At 37.8% G+C, this 27,095-nt stretch overlaps 1 long non-coding RNA gene across 1 annotated transcript in view; it reads right to left on the reverse strand.

The window, feature by feature from the left end:
* LOC120324601 overlaps positions 1-26,756 on the reverse strand; it is a 76,672-nt gene extending 49,916 nt beyond the window's left edge. Inside the window, exon 1 of the long non-coding RNA XR_005566040.1 lies at positions 26,561-26,756. This is a non-coding gene — a long non-coding RNA (uncharacterized LOC120324601). The remainder of the gene's footprint in view (positions 1-26,560) is intronic.
* Between the last annotated feature and the right edge of the window lie 339 nt (positions 26,757-27,095).

The following is a 27,095-nucleotide window of genomic DNA, read 5'->3' on the forward strand; positions in this document are numbered from 1 at the left end:
ATTTGAAGCTCACATTAATATGTAAATTCTAGACACAAAGGCAAACTAAAAACCTATTCTGCAGTTCTTTGTGTGTAGAAGCTTGATAGCAATGAAATACAGAACAGAACTGCTATTTTTTTATTCTGTGAATCCAAGAATCATTTGGACAATGTTCTCAGGCACATGGTATGATTCTTGGGGCTGTCTTGTGAAGGGCCAGGAGTTGGACTTTGATGATGATCCTAGTGGGTTCCTTCTAACTCACAATATTCTGTGATTTTGTGTTACTACCGAGCACCTACTTGCCACATAGTGACAATAATATCTCTGCACCAGCTGAACGAGAATATTCAACAGTAAAAACTTGAATCACTTTTGGTTAGAGCATTTTAAATTAGAATATCATTGGACATATTCCGTTTAACTGTTGTATTAACTTGGAAATCTTAGAGGAGCTGTCTCTTCTTACCTGATCTTCAACTCTGATTCAGCATTTGACTGATAACTGAAATTAGATTTAGGTGAACTTAGGGACTAATTCTTAGTAAATAAAAGCAAAAACTTATGGTAGCGATGCTTAAAACTAGGCTAGCTATATTACTTGTTTCAGTCTCTGCAACTGCTTCCCATCTTAGAGCACCAACAGGGAGTCTGACATTTCATAATGGTCTGCAGCTTTAAGGAGAAAACCACTTGCACTATCAATTGAACCCTGTGGCTGTTGCTGGCAGAGGTAATAAGCCTCTACATTCAGTGATATCTGTGTACATTGTATTACATACCTGCTATTAACTGGGATAAGAAAGAAAATCTCTAACATTTCATAATTTAATTGTGTGGAATGTTTTCCTGAAGATGTAAACAGCATGTCGTTGATGGCACATGCACAAGATCTTAACCATCTCCTGGTGTAATTTGAGTGGCACTTCATTACATTTTTTCAAATGAAGTGCCATTTCATTTCAATTTTTCCACAGGGTAGGTGTTTCAGGACGTATCTATGTTGCATTATAAGAACATATACAGCCTCTTAAGGATAAACAGCATCTCTTAAAATTGTATCTTTATACAAGGAAAGGACAGATGTTCTGAAGAGAGATAAAGGTCATGTTTTGGGCCCTTAGAATGCAGGCTAGTAACCCTGAGATATCCTTTGGATTTCTCTGATTCTCATCTCACTTCTGAATTTTTTCATATCAGAGTACAGAAGACAGGCCACCAGAAGTTGTGTGTGTCAGTATAAACAAACAAACAAAAGCTATAAAAAAAAAATCCCTATCACATATGCAAGACTCTCTGATACTGAGAAAATGCACAAAGAATTTTTTCATGCTCATTTAATTGTCTGCTTTGACAACTGCTTTTGTTTGACTCATTGCCTCAGATAGAAAATACCAACAAAATTTGGTCTGAAAAATTCAGTGGATTATATATCTTAAATCATCTTTTCCTCTCAGTTTAACGATTCCTACAATTTTGCACCACAACTATTCTGATATAACTTTAAGAAGGTTGCAAAGCCATGCACGACAAAGTTAAGAAAAGCTAGAATAATGGAATAATGGAAGTCTGTATAAAACTAATTCAAATCTCTCATGTATATGTACATAGCCTTAATTTATGTGACTGCATGCTACTTTGAACACAAGTTCCACAACATTTTTCTCAAAGTTCCAGGATGAGGTAATAATATGCAAGATGAGCAGTGACCACTAAATAAAAGCTCTTGAATCATCTTCCCCTATTGCCAGTGTATGGTCCCCTGAATTTCTTTCTATGCACTGTTCAAAGCATGTTTTGAAGACAAAAGTACTCATTTTATCAGTCCTACAGCATTTACTTTCTATGAAGCATTTGTCTGCCTACTATCTCTTTGAGGTAAACAGATACTACCTGTAATTCACAGCTGTTGACTTAAGGTAGATTGATATAGAAACATAGAATCATAGAATATCCTGAGCTGGAAGAGACTCACTCACACTCATTGAGTCCAACTCCTGGCCCTGCACAGGAAAACCCCCAGAATCACAATATGTATAATAATTTTGAGAGCATTGTCCAAATGCTTCTTGAGCTCTGGCAGATTTGGTCACACTGCTGTGACCACTTCCCTGGGGAGTCTGTTCCAGTACCCAGCCACTCTCTGGGTGAAGAACCTTTCTCTAATATCCAATCTAAGCCTTGCCTGACTCAGCCTCATGCATTTCCCTCAGGTTCTGTCCCTGGTCACCAGAGAGAAGAGATCAATGTCTACCTCTCCATTTCCCATTGTGGCGATGTTGAAGACTGCAATGAGGTCTTGCCTCAGTCTCCTCTTCTCTGGGCTGAACAAACCAAATTACTTCAGCTGCTCCTTGCAAGGAATGGCTTCCCCTCCAGACTCTTCACCATCCTTGTGGCCGTCCTTTGGACACTCTCTAATAGCTGAATATCTTTCTTTTATTGTGGCACCCAAAACTGCACACAATATTCGAGGTGAGACCACACTAGTGCAGAGCAGAGTGGGACAATCACCCCCCTCGACCGACTGGTGATGCTTTGCCTGATGCACCCCAGGGCAGGTTTGGCCCTCCTGGCTGCCAGGGCACTGCTGACCATCAATCAGGACCCCCAGGTCCCTTTCCATGGTGCTGATTTCCAGCTTCTCACTCCCCACTTTGTACATACATGCAGGGTTGCCCTGTCCCAGGGATATTAAAATCAGAAGTTTCCAATACATTTGGTTGCCCATTTTTGATGGTTAATTTAGCAAGAGAGGGGAGCAGCGATTAGTAGCATGTAGTACTTCATACATTCAAAATTCATCTGCCAGTGACTTTTGCTGTGAGCAATCTTTAGTGCTGAAAGTCACAGCACATAAGCCTTATTGACCCTGTGCAAGTTTGCTGCAGAGCAAGATACAAGGCATCACTAAGACATTGTGTGGTAGAGATGAACCCAGGAAGATCCATGGAGAGTTTTCTTTTGGTTGACCTTAATTTAAATTCCCAATTTTTGATCAGTGATTTCAGATATAGCCCTGGTCTGTAGCCCTGGTCTTGGGAGAATTACGACAAGTGAAGTATCAACTGTCGTTCACGTTTCAAACATCTGAGCTGAAGGATGATCAATTACGTTGAAGATTTAGTATACATCTGAGCCAACTGGATATGAAATAAATAAATTTCCTTGAATAGTAACAACAGCCCATTTTAAGATCACTTGCCCCCAGGACACACCAATTGCCATAGCAACAACTTTCATTCATAGCTCAGTGCACCACATTTTCCAAAGGTGAGTCAGTGTCACTCTCACTTTTTCAGATCTCCAAAGCATTTGGGAGACGGTTTGTAATTCATGCAGCAAATTATTAACTAGGCAGCAAGTGAGGGTCATGGACTCACTACAGGGGTCTGGGATTCAGCTCAGTTAGCAGGAAGAAAGAGACCAAAATAGCACTATACCATCAATGTCTTGATACATGGTGTCATTGAATTGAGCGCTCTTTTGGATTAAAAGACATCCAGATATCTACACTCTTAAAAGCCATTACAGTAGTCAAAAATCTGCATAATGCTACCGCTAATCTGAGTGCACCGTGTTGCACGGAGTTAGTTACAGCTCTACATCCCTTGAGGTTTTCTCCTCTGCTCTGGGAACACACTGCTGCCTAAGTCCTAAGGGCTGTGACTCTAACCTGCCACAGTCTGTGGGCAGGAGGATGTGGAAGAAATACAACTTCTTTAAGGTGAAGTGTCAGTGCAGGACAAACCATGCAGAGTTTTCTTGTCTTTATAAAAAAGGTCTTGGGAGGATATATAGATTCTCAGTGTTGGCTGCTTTGCACTCACAGGAGAACATTATTATTATTCTGCACCAAAGTACAAGTAAGCTCTGGCCAAACAACAAAAGATTTACTGCTTCTTCAATTTGTTTTTAAATGCAACTTGACAAATTTAACCAAAGCCTACATACTAGCAGAATATCTTATGGAAAAATCCTTTAATGCCTTGGATTTATTAAGTATATGTGTTAGTCAGAAACAGTGTAATAGAGGAGCTGTGTTTGAGTGCTAGATATTACAGTCTTTTTACCACTTAGCTAAAGTAGTATTAGCTATTATACCAGCTAATAATAATTACTGTAAAGTGAAACACAATATTCTGCATTTTAGTTTGTAGTCACCATTCTTAGGTAGGTATTACCATTCTTATCTGGACCAGAAACTCAAATATATTTTATGTTTAAAGCAGCACAAGTGAGAAAATAGTCATAATGCATTGAGCAGGGAAAAAGGTACCCCCACTTACCCCCTGATGTTGTAAATGCTTAGACATAGGTGGAACTGGGGAGGGTCTGAAACAACTACCCATCATGGTGATCTACACACTGAGATAAAGCTCAAAAATTCCGGTTATGATGTCTGGATGTTAAAAAGAATTAAAATACATTTTTTCCCCACTGAAAATATAGCAGTGGGTTTTTGACATGGAAAGAAAGAACAGCTTCATAGCTACATACTACAAGCAAATATTTAGTATAAGGATATGAAGAACCAGAGAACATGAAATTAAGTAGACAAGTGATGAGAAGCCAATGTATGAAAGGGAAAATGGGTAGAAACTGTCACAGCAGGTTGTCCTTAACGTCAGTGGATGAGAGAGATGAAAGACATCTGTAAGGCTCTAAGCGTGGTTTGTAGTGCTTCTGCAATAGATCCTGAAAAGCAAAGAGCTGAAACCTTTTCTGCCCTGTAAACTATTCTTATAGTCAGAAGCATCAAAATGCTGCATCAGCTTTTTTCAGTCGTCTGTCATTTATTCTGTCAGCAACAGTGAAGTTATGAACAGGATGCAGAACAGCCTAGTATGCACACTGCCATATTTGGAGATTACTCCAAACTGGAGAAGCTTCCAAGCTGCTTGTCTACACCAGAAGTGCTTTTTTTTCAGATAGTACAAAGCATATAGAGCAAAGACCAGGTTTTACCCTGAACCCAAGCCTTGTGAAGTGCACCATTCCTCTACCCAAATTAAATTCCCCAAGAAACACAAATGCTGAACACATCCAAAGGCTTCTTTACATCCCTGTAAGTTGTCCTTTGGTGCTTTCTAAATTAGGCAGCAAATGTACATCCTAATTTGCACAAAAAATATCTGTGGCAAAAATCATATTTCTTTCATGTAATTGGTTTTCTTTTAATCCTGACCTTAATGCATATCATTCTTGATGAACTGCTTCAAATAGGCTTTGAACTAGGATTTTAAGAAGAATGTTAAATAATGAAAAAAATGCCATCTTATTTTACTGCTTACTTCAACATTCAGAGAGATGAAGAACAGTGACACCATAGCTGTTCACCCATAACCCTGGGACAGCAGGTAAACTGACAGTGTGTAATTACTAAGAGGTGATATTAAGTTAAAACATATAGCCAAAGTACTGCTATTGCATATGCATCCCTTGGTTTTCAAGGCAGTGTTTAAAATAAAAAACCTTCACTGAGACAGAAAAACTGCTATAGTTATATCATAGCACACTGAGTTGCGAACCTTTTAATGAAAGACATAATTCTTCTGCTGTCTGCATCATACTATATTCTCATGCAAAACACTTTAATGCATCGTGTAAATTATCTAAGACTTTCTTAGTATGTATTACATTTCTTAATCATAGATATTGGGTGTAAAAAAAAGAGAATTATGTGACATGCTGCAAAACAAATTGCTTGGTGTTAGCATATACTAGCTGGGTCTATATCTGAAAAATGCATGCATAGAAGGGTTGGATTTTTTTTTTTTTATGTGTTGAACTTGCTTCTAAGTGCATATGTTATCAATGAAGCAAAAATGACTAATCTGAAATGATGGTGGTCTGATTTTCAGCCATATCATCAGTTTAAAAACAAGGGATCTAGATTACAGTCTGGATGATCTATTCCTTCTGAATTTCAGAAAAGGCTTCAGGCGGGAAGAGGGTGCATATAAATAAACCAAATGTTTTCAATCAGTTTTTCCATTCAATTCCACTTAGTTTAGCTATAAAGAAGTTTTAAATGCAAATCTCGTTTTTCATCAATGAAGTGTTTTTGTTTCCAATTAGCAGACAGGTTTGATTTGCTGATCTCACCAGGTGAACACTACTGCAGTGTAAATGGTGGGCAATATCATCAGCACCTTGTAAGGTATGAGTTGCTCATAGAATGTCCCTTTTGAGAACAAGATCTGATGAGACACACTATCTAATTTTCTGTTCTGTTTCAGTTTGATTGAAGGTGAAGGTCATTTACATTATATTAATGCTGAATATTTGTGAGTACTAAGCAGAGGTTAGAACTTAGCATATTCTATACTATTTATTTAATAAAACTTCATTCAAATAGATGAGACAGCTGCTTTGAATGCAACCTGAAAATCCATATGTCAAAAACCGTCAAATAGACCAGAATTTGTGAAGGTTAAACTCATGTGGCTCTTGCAAAAATATAACTGTATATTGCAGTTGTGAGTACAGAGGAATAGGACATCTTTTAAAATGGACTTCTGGGAATAAGGCATATAGATATATACAATAAAAAAGTCATGATCTGGCATTTCAAATGGATCAATTGCAATTATCATGCTTAATCATTACAGATATGTTGTTCTGTGTGTAAGCTCTCAGCACTCTAAAGATCAAGTGTAATCGTGGTTTTATATGTGTTTTTTTTTGCTAATATAAAAACAGTGGTGCACATTCTAAGAGATGTTGACTATCTGGAGGCAGTGTTCTTCAAATCTTAGTAGCTTTTGAATTATGTTCATAATCCAGGGCAGGGGTTGAGGGGACACATATATATGACAATGACAATGATACCAATCTATGTCTCCCACTGTATTCTATGACCAATTCCTTAAAGTATACTGCAGGATAATAATATTGTGAACTATATTACTAAATGCAAAGTGTTACGGATTACAAGCAAACACAGAAATAAATGCAATGAATTGTTAATCAAAACACACATGCTAAAATGCCTATTTATATAACAAACAAACCCTCCCAATTTTAATTAACATAGGCTTTAAAAATAACTTACGCCTTTAGTGAAATATAAATAGAAGTAGTGTTGTAAAATAGACAACATCAAAAGACAGTAACACATTTTTAACAGAACATAAAAGGATCTAAAAGAAATTGCTTGTATATCTTCTGAATTTTTATTCGTACCATGGATGAAACACTGGCTGATGTTTGTGGCGGTTATTCATGACATGTCTGGTTGTGTTATGACCTTCCCTTTTTTATTGGTTTATTTGATGTTTGTGGTATTTTATATAATTGATTTATGCCTTGTGATATGTTTGGGAGCTTTCTAGTAATATACAACAGTGATTGTATGTCTGTAGTGATGTTACATATTGCTGTTTGTGAGTTTTCTTGGCCAGGTCACCATTGTAAATAAAACTTGTTCTCAATAGATTTTTATGTGGTTAAAGATTTTGACTACTTGAGTGACTGATTGATGGACCAGAAAACACTTGCTAGCAGGACAACAGAGTATCGTAAAATATTGTCGTTTGTATTTCTGATTCAAAACCCCCACCGGTTTCAGTCTTATAAAGTGAAATAGGTGTAACAGCAGTAAATGGTTCACCTGCCTTTCTTCTCAGTTGTCCTGATGCATGTAGGTGCCCACAACATTTCGAAGCTTTCTTCCTCAAGCTTACAGTAATGTTGCAGCAGTTGGCTTTATTATTTGGTAATTATCCTCCACATCCTTCCTCTGCATATGTTTAAGGCACAGATTAAGAATAAGACATAGAATAACTGAATTCATAAGCTTTCTTATTTATGTGAATTTAGAAGATTATAACCACTTGGGATTTTAACAGAAGGAAAACCCCAAGGAAAGCGTCTTTAGAATCTTTACTTTACAAATGATCTATCTGAAAGTTAACAGGGAAAATGAAATATCTGCAGAAACTTTATCATGACCTTAGTATGTAAGGTAATATTGGGTTTTTTTGCAGTATTACTCTATATACAGCCTTAAGGGTAGTCACAGCACTGGACAATTCTAACTAGTAAATATGCTGAGACAAGCTCCAGAAGGACCACCTTCTGAAAGGACTCGTGTATTGTATACCTCTGGCATGCTTGTAAGCAGAAAGCAAAATGAAAGACTCAAAAATGCCCCATCTTTGATCTGAAGAATATATATTTGAAGAGTAAACAAGTGAACATATAGTTACCAAGCCAGATAGGATCAATTATCCTTCAAGCTCAGAGTTCTGCTTTGCCCCCGTGGCCTATGTTAGGTGCTTCAAAGAAAACAGTCAGCTAATTACACAATGTCTTACATGGCAAAAAGGGATGAGAGGGCTGTTTGTTATCCCAGTGATCAGCTAACACCCTGAAGTATGAATTTGAGGGCCCCTCCTAGTAAATACATTTATAAATTACACTATTGGTCATAAAATTAAGAAGTCCCTTTAAAAATCCCATTGCAATATTTAACTCTTTGACCTCTGTAGGTTAACAACTATTCATACTGTGAAAAAAACTATTTCATGCTTATTTCTTAAACACTTATTTTTTAAATAAAAGTTTCTTGAAGTCATTAAGGCTAATGATGGAAATACGTTCTATGTAATGACTAAAAATTATACTCTGAAGTTCTTGATGTGTTGAAGTCTTGAAAAATATTTGGCATTATTAAAAGAAGTTACATAAACAAGCTACCTAATTATCTAAGTACTACAGCAAAGTTGAAGTGAATTTGTTGGGGCAAATCATGGGTTGATAGGTTTTGATCTAGTTCATGTTAGCTTACCTTTAAAGTGTTCTTACTCCCCATAAAACAAATTTCTTCTTCTTTTTGCCCTTCCTTTGTTTTTAGTGATGTGCTTTAGGCATTGAAAGCAGACTCTTTCTCTCAGCTCTGCTAAGCTGCTGTGCCTACATGCCATCCTACCCTGCAGTACCTGGGAATGCTTATTACCAAAGTCTATAGACAATAACAAGTATGCAAACATCATCAGTGATTTTGGAACACAAACAAATGTCCACTGAGACAGTCAAACTACCACTGACATATTTTTTTTTTTTTCCTAAAGCTTTAACCCTTTGAATCACAACACTTTCCTGAAAATTGTTTGATAAGCTTCTTTTACCAAAATAGAAAACATGAGGAGAGAAGGAATAACACATCTTTAATTAGAAAAATTCAAATCAGTTCTTAATTTAATTCACCATACCAGCAGCCATGATTAGATCTGCATCATGATATATCTCCAATACTATCAATTTTCATAAATGCAAACTTTCCTGAATATGGTTCTGATGTATCCTGACATTTTAAAATATGTCCTATTGTCCTTTTCTGTGCAGCAGACCAAGCACAGAGTGTTCAGTCCTATATCACTGTCACAGTGGTATTAGACCAGATGGCTGCTTCCTCGCAGAATCAAGAATTAGAGGTAATTTATGCTGTTCACTGTTATTAGAATGTAAAAATATAAAGAGTTTGCAGCATGCATACATGAAAAGCTGCTCAGATCCATCAGTGACATCCTGGTGAAAAGGCATTTACAGCATTACTGCACCCTTAAAGGTAAAGTCTTTGGTGAAGCTATGAGCTTCTGCAAAGCCTATTGACTGCTCTGTGAAGGATGCTACACAGGGGACTATCTAAAGTAGGTTAAAGTGCTGCTTTGGTGGGAAAAGAACATTCTGTGTTGGGAAAAATGTCCAAGAGCTGCCTTTTTTCTTCTTTCTTGTAAAATAATTCCACCACATGCTCATTTCCATTAATATGTGACAGTTATTTTCGTGTCATGAGGAATGAAGTAAAAAATGGAAGCTTCCTTCATTTAGTCTGTTAAGCAGTAAAGGAGAATAGTTCTTAGTAAGACCTCATACCAAAGGGCATGAGAGTTACAGAAATTTGCTCCTGTGCCAGTGAGGGGAGTGAGTTTTTCTTATCAGGGCATCATTGCAACCTGTATCTCAGCTCCACCTGTATGTATAGATGCACCACAATGTGTGTCAAAATACTGAAGAGAAACAATGTCAGCCTAACCATTCATTGACTGTGAGTTCATTATAGGTAAGAGCTGTACAGCTGACTGTATTTCAAACAGCTGAATCATTTGATAAAGAAATATTATTAATGCAGCTGACTCATTTGGAGGAACTTCTCAACTTATTCAGGAACTAAAATGCCTCAGGTTCCTGAAATAAGGGAGAGAAAGGAAGGGTGAGAGAAACTAGTCAGCTTGCCTGTGTTGCTGCAATGAATTGTATTAAAACAGAAGTAAAAAGGATGTAAGGACGTGTCAATGTTTGCAAGTAACAAGTTTGTTGCTTTATCTTTCCAACTCAGGAAGTTTAGCACAGTACTCTCTATGAATGATGTCAGAGTTGCAGGCAGAATAAGGACAAACACTGTCATCAGTGTTTAGGAATATTACAGGAGAAGAAATTTTACTGGCATTTACCGAAATGACACACTTACTCTGTGTGATTTTGGAAAAAGTGTATCACTGAGAGAATTATTTGATTTACTTTAAGTTAATCTTTAAATTATACTAAGAAACATTACTAGGGACAGATTTGCTTTCAGCTCTCTGTGAGCATATAATTTGTATTTATGGCATACAATAGAAGTATTGTGACTTTGAATGACTGACTAGCACCTTATGAAAGTCATTACTTTTGTATCAAGAACAATATTTGTAACATAATGTGTTCTTAAACGAATCAGGACAGCAGGAAGCAGCTAAGTAGATCACTTATCTTTATTTTGCAATTTAACCTATGTTGTGACAGGGAACCAAAAAATTAGATAATTTATAATTTTCTGTCAGTATTGCATACTTTGGGGTAAGATTGTAACTACTTGGTATAACTGAGGAGTAAGGAGATTTGGCTGCCAAATAAAACAGCAGAAGAAGGATTACTTTAAAACACAATGAATTACTAGATGACTGTTTGAACCAGATCACAAAGATTTCTTGCATTTTTGTTTTCCTGATGATGGAATTTTACCTCTGTAAAAATCCTAGTACTAGTTTTATTAAAATAAAGTGTATCAGAATATAAGATAGTTGTTATGCAGGAGCAGTAACTCACATAATATGAGATGGCATTTCTTTCCAGTTCTTGCTGCTCCGCTGGTTCTAATAGCAACCTGGAGCTCAATTTCCTCCTCAAGAACATTGCATTTCATGTGGAATGTCAATTATTAAAATGCAGTGTCCCGTGTCTTACTTTTCACTAGATGAATTCATTCGCAAATTTGCTAATTTATGTAAATGATCCTTAACCTGTAACTGCCTGGTTTGTATTTCTGAGTGCCTCTTTTCAATTCAGAAATACATACAAAGAAAATGGTGCCAACAGAACGTATGATAATTACCTTGTGTAACTGTTCCAAAACCCAAAGGTTTAATTTCAGAGTAACCCAGAAAGAGTATCTGATGTTTCTTTACATTGTTGTATTTTCAATAACATTAGACCACTCAGAACAGATAAATGATTTTTAAAAGATTACCCCTAGTCATTATCATTGTAGTAAGTATTGTTTTAGTGATATTTTTGTGAGAAGATATGAGCTGAAATTCCTTGAATTTTTAATTTGATTTTCAGCTTTTAATTTTTTGGGGATGTCATTTTTGCTTACAATGGGCTAAATCACAGCTCCTAAGATTTGATAATTCCTAAATTTCAAATTTTTGCAGCTGAATCTCTCCTCTGCATTTTAGAAGTTAAAAGTCAGATGGGGAATTTCCTTTAGGTAGTCAGCGGTCTAGCTGCAACTCTGATCTGTGCATTCTAGATGCACATTCTAGATGCCATTCTAGATTTGTCACCTCATTTATGGTTTCACTATGAGCACAACCTCTGTGCACCCATAAATGTTCATTTCATTCTCCAAATGATCTCAGGAAACTCAAACTCCTCCTATCTGTCTACAGTTCCAATGAATTAAGGGACCTTCAGAAAAACGCAGCTGAAGACACCAATTTTTGCATGACTTCCCCTTAATGCCCACCCAAACTGTTCCAATGGTCTCAGACACCAAAGGCAGTTTAGAACCTGTCAATGCACCTGGTTCAAGTCGGAGATTTTAACAAAACCTAAAACGAGGTAATTTTCCTCCATGTTGTTACTGTTCTGTAACTTCCCACAGTCCAAATAAAAGGATCCAGATCCCCTGTGGTGTAATTGCAGTCACAACTCCATTGATTTCAATGACCTGTGAATGGCAGATAGGACTATGGCCCAAGGCCTCCTCTTCACAAACCAGCTACAGTTTGTTTCTCTTGACTATTATCTGATTTACATCTCCTTGTTTTAGATGCCCTCCACAAGGGGTAGGCAAACAAAGCTCCATTTCAGAGCCAGCTACAGAGATCATTCCCAGCCAGCATGGAGGTCCCATGACTCGGCTCGGAGCCTGAGCTGCAGGACACATGTCCTTCATGGTGCTCCTGCCCAAGTGGCCACCCCTGGGGCCTTTGCAGGAGATTGCTGCTCTCTTTAACTGACCTGAGGTTTTGTTTTCTCAGGGCATAAGGGAGGGAGAGAGGGATGAGATGCCTCCAGCTGACAGGCCAACATGCTGTCCGGCCAGCATGCTCTTCCGGAGCTGGAGCGGTCTCGTGTCTCAGTGTTTAGATTGGCTTTAGAGAGTGCAAAGCCAAGAAATGTTTGGCTGCTTTACCCCTGTTTCAGCATTCAGATTCCTAAAGAAAATCTCAAAAGGCCACTTGCTGTGTGTTCTGCAGACATTTTAGCACAAAATCGTCATCTCCACTATCACCCGCTCACAGTACCCTGAGGTCTCGGGTATTTGATTTAATTTCTGCTTGGATAGCAACAGGGAAGATTAACTAATACAGTTGTAATTTTGGAATTAAAAAGTCTTTCACCCTATTTCGTTGCACTGATCACCTGCAAAAATTTCTGTGTCTGAGACTCAAAGTAGCCTTTAAGCTACTGCTTAGTTTTCTCCACAAAGGACATAGTTTATAGGATAATGTCTCTTTAAATCTACCCCGAAGATATTCCTTCTGGCTCAGAAGATGCCAAAATGACTTGATGATTTATTTATGTGGAGCTTGGCAGACCATAGTCCAGATTGTGGCTGAGGCTGAATTTTATGAGCTTCCCCCCCAGTGAGTATATTTAAAAATTAAAAAAAAAAAAAAAAAAAGGCCTTCATAGATCTTGGCATGAGAATCAAGCAAATACTATCAGGAAGAAGAATGGCAAGGAAGAGAGTTTTAGGACAGAATATAAACATTAATTTATTAATAATACTTTGTGTTCAGAGAATTAGAACTTTCTTTTGATCTTCAAAAAATTAGAAAGGTGAAGTAGGCATTTCTCATCTCAGCAGAAGCCAATGTTTGATCTGGAATTTTTTTAGCCATATACCACTTGGCATTTTGTACTGGGAACTGGCATTTTTTTTCACAGAAAGATGGATGTCTCATTGTCATTCCAGACCATACAAGCGGCATGTTGGTGCAATGATGTAAGAAAGCAATTTTCTGCCCTATTTTATTGATTTATAGTATTTTAGTAAAGTGATAAAAACGTAATGCTAGGGATAAAAAGGAGACTCATCTGATGTAGAGGCAGTAGGAAAGAATAGAGAATGAGGAAGATCCAGCATTACTACATATTCACCATGTTTTCTCAGCCTCTCCTGTACTAAACCATTAACTAAGTTATAAAACCATATCTAAGCTTTTTGACTAGGATATTTTCTAGGCATTAATTCCTCCTTTTGAGGAAAATGTTGGTGCAGGATTCTGGCTTTTTGAAGCACACACATGCACAAGCACAGGCGAATCCTAGAGGCCACAGCAGCAAGGACAAATGTCAATTGTCCTGACTCCTTCCAGCTGGGAGACTCAGTGTTGGGTAAACAGATTCAGGGACACTTTTCTGTAGGGAGAATCAGCAACAAGCAAGAACATGACTCTATAGCATTTCATCTGCTTCACAGCAGTTCCTTGGGCAGCCTGTCCAAGGGGTGTTACACAAATTTGTGCTAAGTTCGCATTCTTGCTTGCTGCAGAGGAACTCTTGAAGCAGACAAGCCCTGAGGAAGAAACTCCTTTGGGAAACCTTTTGTTGGAATTCTCCCTCATCCTTGTGGTTCAGCATAGAGGCTCTTGCTACACCCATGCAAAGAGGAAAGCTTTGATCCCATCTCCTATTCTAATACCAGGAAATAAGCTCCCTCAAGTCCAGATCCATAAAAACTAAACTTTTGCCAATTTATAGGCAGGCCTAATTGTGTTGGAAATCACTTCAGCTGAAAACTAGATTACACAGTGTTCTAGAATGTATGGGGGATGCCAGTAAATGGAAGCTGGAGCATCCCCTCCTTTTCTCCAAAAAATACAGGGAATATTCCTGAAGCTCCCCTCAATGGGAGCTCAAAGGAAATTCAAAGGCATTCAGGACATTTTTATGCTGTTGATAAATCAAGGTCAACAGGAAAATATTCACAGTGGCTACATCCATTCTTTTTGGGGGTTGTTTGGGGTATTCTTATATTGCAGAACTCCTCACACTGCAAACATAATAGGAGAAGAATATTTTGCAACCAAGCATCAAACTAACCTTCTGAAGTCAGATCTATTCTAATTCAACAAGTGAAATATCTATTTGCCCTTGGAGAGTGCCTGGGAACAAACTAAGCTGTACATACCATGTACATTCAGGACTGGGAATTCTATGTGAAAGAAAGGGAATGCCAGTATGACAGTCTAGTGCAGCCCCCATCACACAGTACTAAAGCTCCTACAAGGAAAATGCTTGCTAGATCTTAGTACTGCTTGGAAACCCTAAGCCCATGCACCAAAAGTACTGATGGACTTCTAACTAAAGTTATTTCTAAAGGCCACAGTTGGAGTGGTGAGACTATATATTTATTGCTAAAAAAAATCAGAGGATTGAAAATTATGTCAAAATTTGCAGTCAAAAAGGTACCACATGGAATACATACAGCCAGTAATGCTGCCAGAGATGCAGATTTAAAAGCCAGAAGGAAGCAGTAAATGGCATTTTTGACTTCACACAGTAAACTATCAGGGCATTTACCTTTGGAGAACTGCACAGCATAAATTCAGCCACTGACACCAGGTGAGAAAGAAGGGAAACAAAACAAGTGTTAATTTAACTTCAGTCTCACCATTTTATTTCATAATTTCACTGTGTTATGTATTGAAACTATTCCTTGCACTTGACTCAATTTTCTGTATTTTAATGACCTGTCAAAAGCTCAGTCAGGGCTTATTGTATTTATATTTTTAATTAGTTTAGTAAGGAGACGAACTGCTTATATTTGATTTTTTTAATTAACTGTGAAAATTTCTGTACCAGGATGATATTGTGCACATTGATATGCATGCTTCTGTTATGTTAGCTTTGCTGTGTGATATACTGGAGGTATATGTCACAGGAAAGGCATACCTAAATAGGGCTTCAGAAATTGCTGGAACACTGATGGGAGCTGGTTATGTATCATGTAATTAATTAATTATATTCTAGCATGCAACTCAGGCCAGTATTAAAGAAAATCATATCAGGTCATGTTATATCCCTAGCATTTTTTTGTTACACTGTGGATGTGTATACTCTATTGCTTATGTAAAAAAGTTACATCTTGTCATCTCTGGTGACTTGCATTCTCTGGCCACAGAACAAATACTTCACTGGCCATGGCTTCTGGCTGTATTTTGATTGCTATAGGATGCATTAACCACAGCCTTCTTCAAATCCTGCTCTAGATCTTTTGCTGTTTCACCAAACTCATGTCTGTCTTGTTCAAAATTCAAAACTTTTAAGTGTGGGAGTGAATTCAGGGTGCCTAATTAATTTCAGAAGTCCCTACATAGCAACTGGGTGGGAGTGAAGTCTATTCCATGTAATATTAAGCTCGATTTCAATGAGGGTGCTAAAAATGTAGGTACAGTTGTTCATACAGATAAATTTTACCTCTGTCCCGTGCATATAGTAATCAATGCATTGCTCTGGTGAGCTTGGATCCACATACCTCACTGAGATACCATCAGTGGTCTAACTTACTTCCAATTGTTGCAAGAAAGGAGAAGAGAAAAATTATCAAGTAATTTTGATTTGCACAGGTGACCAGAAATAATTGCACAGTTACCGAACAATAGCACAGGAGGATTAACAATCCTGTAATCACCACTGCTCCCAGTGAAGTTATTCAGTGGATAACCATGTAATACCACGCATTATTTCACAGGAACTATGCAAGAACTCAAGTCAACAGAGTATGCTGTACAAACAGAGCAAGTCACTGCAAGTTAAAGAGGTCTAAGTGTTCCAAGGAGTGACACGAGTTTTATTAGATGGATGATTTTTGGGTTTTTATTAATAGCCTCAGAGGTTTGGAGAAGAGATATAACACTGCTGGAGGAGCTAAGGAAGAAGCTCTCAAGGACCTATCCAAGGACCTCCCAAGCCCAGAGCCATTGGCTCTCATGGGTACATTTATACTCTTTTAATAGTCCCACTGCACAAGGCAATGCAGAAAGCAGACCGTTCTTGTGTTCCCTCGGAGCAGGCACTAAATTTTGGTTGGACTGGAGGAAGAGTTTTAAGCCCTTGTCTTATGCAGTTAGCAGGACTGGATTTAGATCTACAAAATATAGACCTTGTACTCTGCTTAAAAATGCACTGACTCGTGCTCCAGACACCAGGGACGTGAACACAAAGTGCCAAAGAAAATGAGAGAGATTACTCAGCCAATCAAGCGCAGACCATGGACGACTTGCAGTTCTGAATGCTGAGGGTGCGTTTTCAAACAGTCTTGGACAAAGGAACCACTAGGAAATACAAAATAAGGAGATATTGCTCTGTAGTTAATGTAACGGGGAACAGTGTTTTGATTAATGCCTTCCCATTAGTGTATGGACAAGCTAGATTGTGTTACAGGATTATGGGCTGAGTTGGTAAAGCAAAAATAAAAACATGCTCAAAATTGGAGTAACAATTGCGATTCGTGGAGGACATCACTAGGGACTGAGAGACAATATTTTGTATTGGAACTCTCTGAATAATCATTAATACCTAATTGTTCATATATATTTACATTTTTAAATTAATCAATTATCATGCTGCAATTTGTGTTGAATTTTATCAGTGAAGTTATGGCATGCCTGCTTGTTAAAACATTCACAGAAATAACCCACACTGAGAAATTGAACTTTGAGTTTCAGATACTGATCATTCAGGACCATCTGCTCACAGTCTGTGGGGCAGGAAGTTACTGAAGTAATTTGACAAAATTTCAGTTAGCAATTAAATTTGTGAAAATCTCAAGACAATTGACAACAATCTGCAAGCTGCAAAACACAGCAGTTTAACAAAAGAAGTATACTGTTGATATTTGATGGCTGTTTGACTACCAGAGGAATGGACCCAACATAATGACCCAGGAAGTCCCTGAGTGTCATATGTCCTGATCATCCTGAATTATGGGCTCTGTTCTGTATGCAACAACACACAATGTTGTATTTTAAAATGCTTCTCTTAATCTTCTGCAAGGCAAGCGCCTGACAGAGCATCTGAAACAAATGGTTCTAAATCTTGCCTGATTAGTCTTAACTGCATCTACAACCTACCTCCCCCTATGTTCGTCTCTTATTGTTTAAATCTGTATACATTATTCTCATTGCTGGAAAGGTGCAGTAATGCTTCATGATGCTCTTTCTACTCTAATGCTGCATAGCAGTTGCTCTCTTTAGGCCCAGCTCTTACCTACATCTGTGCTTACTGAAGTGAGACTTTAATTTGCTACACCACGCCAAGGTATTAATAGACAATTATTTATTGCAAATCTGAACCATTTATACTGTTTACTGGCTGACACAATGTAAAATTTTGATCCAAATGTTAATGTGTCCATGACATTGCATAATTCTATTCCACGCCAAGGTTTTTTGTCTTTCCCAAATGAATCAAACTTGCAATATGAGGAAATAGAGTTTTTAATGGATGAATGATTTACAGTCTCAAACTTATATGACTGCCTACTTATACAAATAAGGGAAAATTGTCTAATTAAAATAGCACAGCAAATTAGAAAAAGTTAGGATTTTACTGGAAGCAGAAGTGAGGGAGAAAAAAATGGAAATAAGTTGCAAAGTACTTAAAGGGTAAATGAATAAATCTTGTATTAGTAATTTTAGGGTAATTATATTTTTTAGCAGGCATCTTTGAGACCAGACAGTCCAATAAACATTCAGTTGAATAGAGTACAGATAAAAATTACCTATTCATAAAGAACTATATGTATAGAAAAGCACTTCAAAGTCTCCAAATGTCTGGTGAAATTACCTTTACAAATATTTTTGCAGTCAGAAAAAAAAAAAACCCAAACCAGAAAAAGAGCTTTATAGATAGGCAAATTTCATTATACAGAAGATATAATTTCTAGTGTTTATCTCCTCAAGTCTAGATAACATGTTTTTAATGTCATCTAGATATGGAAAATTCTTTAATTGATACCTGCAGGAATCTTCAAAATACAGATGTTTGAAATAAAGTAATGTTTTTCTAGAGATCATTCATCTTGGCTTTTTCTACTGAACCATGCTATTAACTTAATTTTTCCCCTTGTCATGATAAAGGGTTATATGGCAGTTCTAATTAAATCTCACATAACTATGTTCAAGTAGTAATACCCAAAACCTGTGGTCAACTCAGCCTACAAAAGACATATAAAGCCTTTCCAATATTTCAGCTTATGTGGGCAAGATTACACTGGAAATAGCTCTAGGAGACAGAGTAAGCCTCATTCAGTACCAGAATACAGGAAAAGGCAACCTTACTAAAGACTTCATCTGGGGAACAGCAAAACAGCTCCATTCCTCACCTTGCTGAACCCCCAGAACTTTTTATCTGTTTTGTCTTGGTGTGGGTTTTTTTTGTTTGTTTGTTTTCATTTTCTTTTCTTTCCTTTTGGGCTTTTTTCAGATTTGGCAAGCACATAAAGGGCCCCACATATCACTCCAGGATATCAGAAACATGAATAAAGACACTAGATCAGTACTGGGTTTATTACGATGGCACAGATTTGTGGCTGACAAGTTGTGACCCTGTGGAAGCAATGGTAACTGGTAAGAGGTAGAGAGATGCATTTCTGTACATCACAGCAGAAAAACATTAGCCAGTGTGACTTTGCACACTGCATAAAGGAAGTGGACACTCTGAACAGGTCTGAGATCTGTGAAATAAGTGGAAATGCAAGCACACTTGTATATCACAAGCTAGTGTTGATACAAATTTTTTTCAGGAACACTGACAGGGATATTTTTTTGCACCTATAGTGCAAAAATCAGACTGAAGTGGAAAACTGTTAAATTACTTCATTTTTTGTTACTAATTAAAGAGGAAATAACACACAGTTGTGATTCCATGTCTGAATGGCCTCACCAGCCTAATCATTGCATGTAGTGCTGTCAAAAGCTCAGCACCTCGGCAAGGCGTTGCAGCAGCAGCGAGGCTGTTCACACAGCAGTTGCTTCTTTGGAGTTCTTTAGAAAACAAATGTAAGAACAGCTATTTTGAGGTCTACTATAGTACTTTGTAAAATATGACACAGGAACTAGCATACAGGCAATGACTCCAGCGGAAAAGATTATGCCACTGAGAAGACGAAAGAAATTAAAAATAAGCAAAATTTTGTTTACCGTTTCCTCCAAGTTCAACAATCAGAGCTGTCCTGAACAGTCCCTGTTCCTGCTGTGAATTAGACAACTTCTTCTCTTTGTTTAACCTGCATTCACATCGAGATGCCTTTTTGAGCTATCAGGATACACGCTGTTCATATATATTAATGACAGGATGTAATTTTTACTATTATCGTTCTGTAATACGGAATATGTCTAACTACATTTTGTTTATTATTCATAATGCACAATGAGAGAAGACACCAGAATGGCTCTTTTGGAGGCTTCACATGCTAGGCTGCAAATGTGTATTAACAATAGAACACATTTATGTGTTATGGTTTCATAAAATGCATTTGCATAATATGAAATCATAATCCCAAATGTACAGTAAAAAACCTACGAAAAATAGTTACTTCTCATATACTACACAATGGTTGATTTTAAGCTTCACTGTCTCAGATGTGGAACTGGTTATTAGGGATTTTTTATAACGGAAAAGCGCCTAGATCGTCCTACAGAATTAAGTCTTGCAAAATGAACCAATCTAACAGGAACCTTTTGTAAAATAGAAAAGATGGTTTGCTAGTAATTTTCATTCACACTTCATTTAATATACTTCCAGGCTGAGATGTTACTTTCAATATCATACCAGAGACTGAAATAAACAGGCAGTGCTGGCAGGTCTGGCTGCACAGCACTCCAGGGGCCTATGAATGCAAAAATGTGCAGTGGGAGTGGAGCAGAAATTAGCTCAGAGCAGAAGTCACTAGCACTAGGAAACCAGCGCAGAGGGAACCTTTGGAAGAATGTGATGTTTTCAAATTCCACTGTCCAGTGGATCCCAATACGGTTTTCTCCCAGTTTGATTGCAGAGATGGGTAAGTCTGTTTCAGTGTTGCTTCCACTTAACTGCAGCCACTTGTAGGAAAAGATTGACTACCTAGACATAACTCCCAGTGTCATAACTACAGCTGTATGTATGCCACAGCTACAATTTCTGTAAGGGGAAACAATGATTTCTACTTTTCCTCTTTAAAAAGAAGCATGGTATTTTTCACCTTGACTGGCTGCTGTGCTATTTATTTAGACAATTTGACTTGTGAGTTGCTTTTGGTACATATACATTATCAAATGATTAATGGTTAATTAGCATTTTGCTAATGGAAAATAAATGTTATAGATATGAGTGTGTACCATTATATTTCCCCTTTTAGTTCAAATTATCACATTTGCATTTTTATCAATAAAAGTCTATGAGTTTTCTTTTTCTAAGCCAAACAAAGTCTTAATTATATTTTAGGCTCCAGTCCTTCAACAGATATTGTCTGGTACCCTGCTGCACCCACACCTGTCCATCACACCTTGCCAGCTCTAAAGTTCTTTTCCCTCTCTCAAAGCATCGTTTCTTGGTATATGGAAAATATCAGTACTTAGTTATCTACTGGAATTTCTGAGTTCCGATTCCTCCAAGGTCTATGGTGACTTGTTCAGACAGTTAACTCTTCACAGATGAATGTATTTGAAATTATTGGGATGAAATGTTTGATGGGGTGAAAGGGAGTTTTCATACTAAGATTATCATTAACATTTTTACAGAACAAGTGGCTTGAAAGCTAAAGGAGATGGAGATCTCCAGGAAAATAAATATGAACCTATTTTTTTTTGACACTTCTACTGATTTACAAACCATTAGAAAACGGTACTTTGTATGGCTGCTAGGAATCACAGCTTGTCTAGTCACAATCCAGTACTCATGATTTCAGCTGAGACTGAAAACAGAAAAATAAACTCTTCCTACAACAATGTATGATAGAGAGAATTATTATTTCTATTCACCTGTCCTTCATATCAACACAGATAACTAATCCAGGTGAATCTACCTACATTTGTCATTGCTAGGCTTTCAAACTTTGTCTGAACTTCAAACATTCAGAATTCACAAAAAGGAACAAAATTCCACCTTTTTGAAATTTCATTGTTATAATCTACTAATCTGGAAAGTGGGATTTTCAGTAATGACTATCAGTGCCATGCTATGGCTAGTAGTAATCAATGAATGAGAAAGTCAGGAGGAAGGGGAGGGGAGAATGCATTTTAGCAGTGTTTATTTTTTTATGATGATTTGTTTGTGCTGCTCACCAGAGATGTGTCAAGCTATTTTCTGAAGCAGTTCAGTGTCATCTTTTTGTCATGTGCAGCAGGTTATTGAACGAGAGTAATTTCCAGCAGTGGAAATGGCAGCTGAGTAATTTAAATATTTATCTAAAAAGAATACTTTCAAAGCTTTCCCCCCTCCCCTGCCCCTCCTAATTTGTTTCATCAGTTGCCTTGTTTGGGGATAGATCAAAACTGAAACTGCCCAGCTCCTGGGAGCGTTCAGTCACATGAATGTTTCATCCAAATTTTCACAGCTGAGAAGGGTGAGACATGAACTGAGTGGTACCACTGAAATGGTATCAGCCAGGGTTTGCAGAAAGCCTGGAACCATTCTTGAAAGAAGTGGAACGTTTCTGTCTTTCAATAGATTGGAACCTTTGCTATTGCTCAGGGTGAGAAAGGACAGATGCCATCTCTTGCTGTGATTGCTGGAGAATCTACACTGTCTGAGCTCTGTCTGGAAGCACTGACTAACGTAACTGTTGCTTCAAGGTGACACACTTATTTCTTCGAAGGATAATATCATATCCAACTACTGCTCTGAAGAGGAGACAGAGATTTAAAGATGGAGGAATGAGGAAAGGTGTTATGTTACATCCAAATAATCTTACTCTGGTTCTGATGTTGCCTAGGGAGAAAACACTAGAGGGAGGGGATGCAATGAAAATGTGATCTAAATAGCTTTTAAAAATCCTGAAGGAGAAAAGCAGGTTTTTTTCATTCATGCTGACATTGACGCGCAGAATGGCATCTCTTTCCCACATCTAAGAAATGCTGAAACTTGTGTATTTTGTTATACGGCATCTGACTTGGTGCTAAATGTGTTTCACATCATGTTTCCACGGTGATTTAGCAAAGGTGGGTTTTTCCTCTCCAGCATTGGTAGACCTGCAACAGGGAGGGTAATTCTGGTCTGCCTTACCGGCATGCAGCTGTTCTAAAATCAGCAGAGTTTACAGGAAAGTAGAATTTGGCTGTACAGTAGACAATAGGATTGTACTTTCAAACCTGACCTGCTTCAAACCTACAGCCAACAACATTTTGAGTTTGAAAAACCAGGTTCCTTTTTAGCACATGAAAACTGTGTGAGTAATTATTGGCACTTACACTTCCAACTCCCTCATTTGTAGGCCCAAGAGGTAGTTAGACATCTAAGTAGCAATAACCAGGAGCACAAAATTGCTGGCACGAAAGGGAGTTTAAAAAAATCAGGCCATTAAGATGTGAGACAAAGACTCAAAAGGACAAAGATGACTAAAAATGACAAACAATGAAGAAGAACCCAAAAATGGATGAAATTTTCCATAACCTCAATTTCAAGTTAAAATTTTTAATGGCAATAATTTACAAGAATAAACAGGAAGGAAGGTGATGCATAGAAATAAATTTGTGCCTAAAATAGCAAATGAACTTTGTAACGAAGTACAGTTGAGAAGTATATTGCTACCTTTAAATATTAAGTTATTCCTGTAAGGTACTTTTTTAGGGTGTGATATAATTTTTTTCCTTATTTTAATAGAAATAATAAAAATGAGATATTATAAAGACATCATTAGTTGGAGGAGTAAGCTCTCCTGCTCTTAAGAGAACACCATGCTAGGGCTGCTGCTGTACCTGATATCAGCAAGTCACTACTTATTTAGTGATTTTTAACCACGTGGGGTGAAAAGCTGTGACCTGCATTTCAGGTGAGACTGATATACATGTGAACTCTGCATGTGTATAGTGTTTCTGGCAAAAAAAAATAGCTGGCAGTAACTGAACTCTCTCTTCATTGAAAGAATGCTATAGGGCTGGATATAGCCACTGCAATAGTGCAATAAAATGAGATGAGCTTAACACTACCAGATGGTACCCTGTGCAGTGCCTGAAATAAAATGGAGAATTAGGGTGCCCTAAGGTGTGCACAGGAAAGGCATTTACATGAAATAAATGGGCCTCAGACCTAGATGATGCTCAAGTATGCTACACAGGAGACAGATAGTACATCTGGTGAACAGATTTTATCACACACTGGAAAGCTATAAAGCATTCCGTTGAATTTCAGATCTGGGCTTCACAATGACATTTTACCTGTGTTGGTATTCAGTGCTGTTTATTTTTAAAGGTGCTGTAATCTCAATGATGTGTTTTAAAAGCCTTCTTAACATTGTTTTCTGATGTGCCCCATTTTTTTGGACAGATTGATGTAACACGATGCTTTTCTCATAGATAAAATACAAACTACTTTGGCTGTAGATTATCATGTTTTTATTTAATATATCACGTTCCCGATGTGATTTTAGTAATATGGTTATACTTGTCAGCACTCACTGCTTGGGAGAAAGCCAGTATGTTTTTAAAGTTAACTCCCACTTTTCCGTTTCACTGCAAGGTCTCACTGTCTATAAAAGAGCACAAATTCCTGGGAGTTTAAGGCAGATATATCAGATTATGTGAGGATATGTACTAGAGTGAATCAAAGTAATATTTTACTCTTACCTCTAGATGAAATTTCTCTTGGTTTTGTAAACTTCCTGCTCCACTTGACATTAGGTCTTTTTAAGTTTACATTTATCATAACAGGGTTCAAATTGTTAGAGGTGCTGATGAGGACAACATTCAATCTGTGGTGCTGTGATTTTTATAATGGGGAAATAATTTATAGCTTTTCTCAGGCTTCACTGTTTTTGATATCTCTCTCTCTAATTCCTCTCCTTTCACCTCTCTCATATAAAGCTATTCAAGGGAGCTCAGAATTCTACCAAACCTGCATAAAAGAAAAAGTCTGAGTGACTGTAAGGTGAATATTCCTGACAGAAAGATCTATGGGCTGTGAAATAGTGTCTCTATGGAAGTCATGAAAGTTCCATTCCCTTGAGACATTTAAAATAAGAAGAAACAAAGCACTATTACACTGAGGATATGATCCTGTTCTGGCCCCCTGTGAACAGATTAAATATTTCTAATATCTGAGACTCTCTATACTATTACTGTTCATAATGCAAAGCTACAATTTTCATAATGTTAAGGGTTTTACTTGAGGCTTCCTTATACAAGAAAATTTACTCATTACTATACTGGTATAACTATATTGCTGTAGTCCTATTAGTACAATCACTATCTCAATGCTGCTTCTCCAATAAGTGCCTTATTTGAGCTATTATATACCAGTTCTAAAATCCACAGAAATAGGATAACATGAGTAAATTTTCTACACTAAGCTCACCTTCCCAGCTGTTGGCAAGGTGAGAATCTTTTAATTATTAAGTTCTAGTTGAAGAAGAAAATACATAAATAAGTCATGATGTATCAAACTCACACTGAAGTTTATTGTTAGCTGTATGTGCCACAGAAGACGGATATTGATGGCAAAAGGAAAGTGTCACTTAAAACTCACAACAGTAGCCTCACTTGCAAAATGCAAGCAAAACTATCCCATGTTCCGGGCAGGGACAAACTCGTTCTCTGTTTTTTGCTTATGTCTAAACAGTCTCAAAACAGGGCTGTTTCTAAGTTGCTCTTCAACACTTTTGAATTATTTTTGCTACTATTATAGTAATTTAGTATCAAAACACAGGAAAATGATGGGAAAGGTTTATGTGACTTTCTCTGAAATAAATCAATTACTTCAACAGAGTCCTTCCCTTGAGAGTACATCTACTGCATAAAATTGCGCAAAACTTCTTGTCTATAATTTGAAGCAATAGGCAGCACAATTTTGAGAAGACCACTTATGAATTTTCTTAGTTCTAGGGAATTCACCACAGTCACTATTGAAAGGAAGCAGGGGTTTGGAATATTTTCATAGTTCAATTAAAATTGTGGCACCAACTTTGAGTTTGGGTATCAGCCTAAGCAAATTTTCCAGGCTAACAAAGGGTTATAAAATATATACAATGACAAGTCATCAAATAAAGCAGTGCAGTTGTGCAGTACCCTGTGTACAATTAGCACTGCCAAACAGTGCCTTTCAACAGTCAGTTATTCAAGAGCTCTGCTTGTCCTGCTATGCCTGCAGCTCAGTATTTCACTAAGCGACAGTCCTGAACGGATCTTGAATAGGCTGCTGAATAGGAACAGTTCTTTAGCTAAGCAAGAAATGAAGAGATGAAGAAAATAAATGTGGGAAAGAGAAAAATAAAAAGAAAGGAAGAGAAAAATCCTTACATTGCACAGGTATTTGCCCTGGCTAGTTACACAGCTTTGCAAATCCCTCCGCCCACACACACACAGCCCCCAGCCCAGAGAGGAGCCTCATACACCACGGTTTCTGTTACGTAACTTCAGTCTACAAAACTAACTTATTTTCTAAGTGGCAGTGACCTTTAGTCAGCATTGGTACAGCTACAGAAATCATGAAAGAACAGGAGTAAGACCTCCCAGAGAGAACATTGGTGAATATGGCTCCTCCATAACGAGCTGCCTCCATACCAGCTATGTGCTGATTTGATTAAAAACTCCAACTAAAGACAGAGGGCCAAATCCTCTTGTAGTGTAAATGATGTAAGCTTGAATACAGTCAGTGGTACTATGTCAGTAGTATAGTATCTTATTAAGGATCTTGTCCTCAGGGCTTTTCCCATAGCAACAATCTTCCAATGCACTGAAGGCTAAGAGTGGGATTCAGGTGGATATAGGATCTGGTTGCCATAGCAGGCATCCAAGTTCAAAGTTTAGATCCTCAGTTGCCCACACCCACCCACAGCATCCCAGCCATCAAAATCTCAGAGCACCTAAGCTTTCAGGCTTACCTGTGCTCAGGTTAGGCACTTCACGTTCATGCTGATCATGCTTAGCACAGTAAAGCCATTCTCGTGCCAAAGCCCCACAAGGTCTCCAGCACCAGGATTACCCCACGCTTCTGCAGCTTCACCAAACACCCAGGTGACGTTATGATGCGTGTGGCAGACACTGCACAAGCAGGAGGGACAGGTGATGAGAACAGCTCTGTGTTACCCACCCAGGGGCTGGCAAACATCCAGCACTGAAAGCCTTTGTGTCTGCCTGACAATGCTCCACCAGTGACACACAGCAGATCTTTGTCCGATTTTCATTTTTTTCATCTGTTTAGGTAACACAAGCTGCTCAGCATTTAAGGGCTGCGCTGCACTGCCTAGACATGTCTGAGCCTGTTACTCTTTCTCTGCTTCTTGAATGGCCAACACTAGTCAGCTGTGCACAGCAGTGCCAAATTGAGACTAGGAGAAAAGATTCTGTGGGTCACTTTACAGTTTGTGTGGGCCTGTGAGATTCAACTGATTAGTGGCTGTTGTTGACAGTGAGCAC

This window comes from Pipra filicauda, unplaced genomic scaffold, assembly GCF_003945595.2.
Source record: "Pipra filicauda isolate LSUMZ 115617 unplaced genomic scaffold, ASM394559v2 scaffold5_size6683894_pilon, whole genome shotgun sequence".
Classification (NCBI taxonomy): domain Eukaryota; kingdom Metazoa; phylum Chordata; class Aves; order Passeriformes; family Pipridae; genus Pipra; species Pipra filicauda.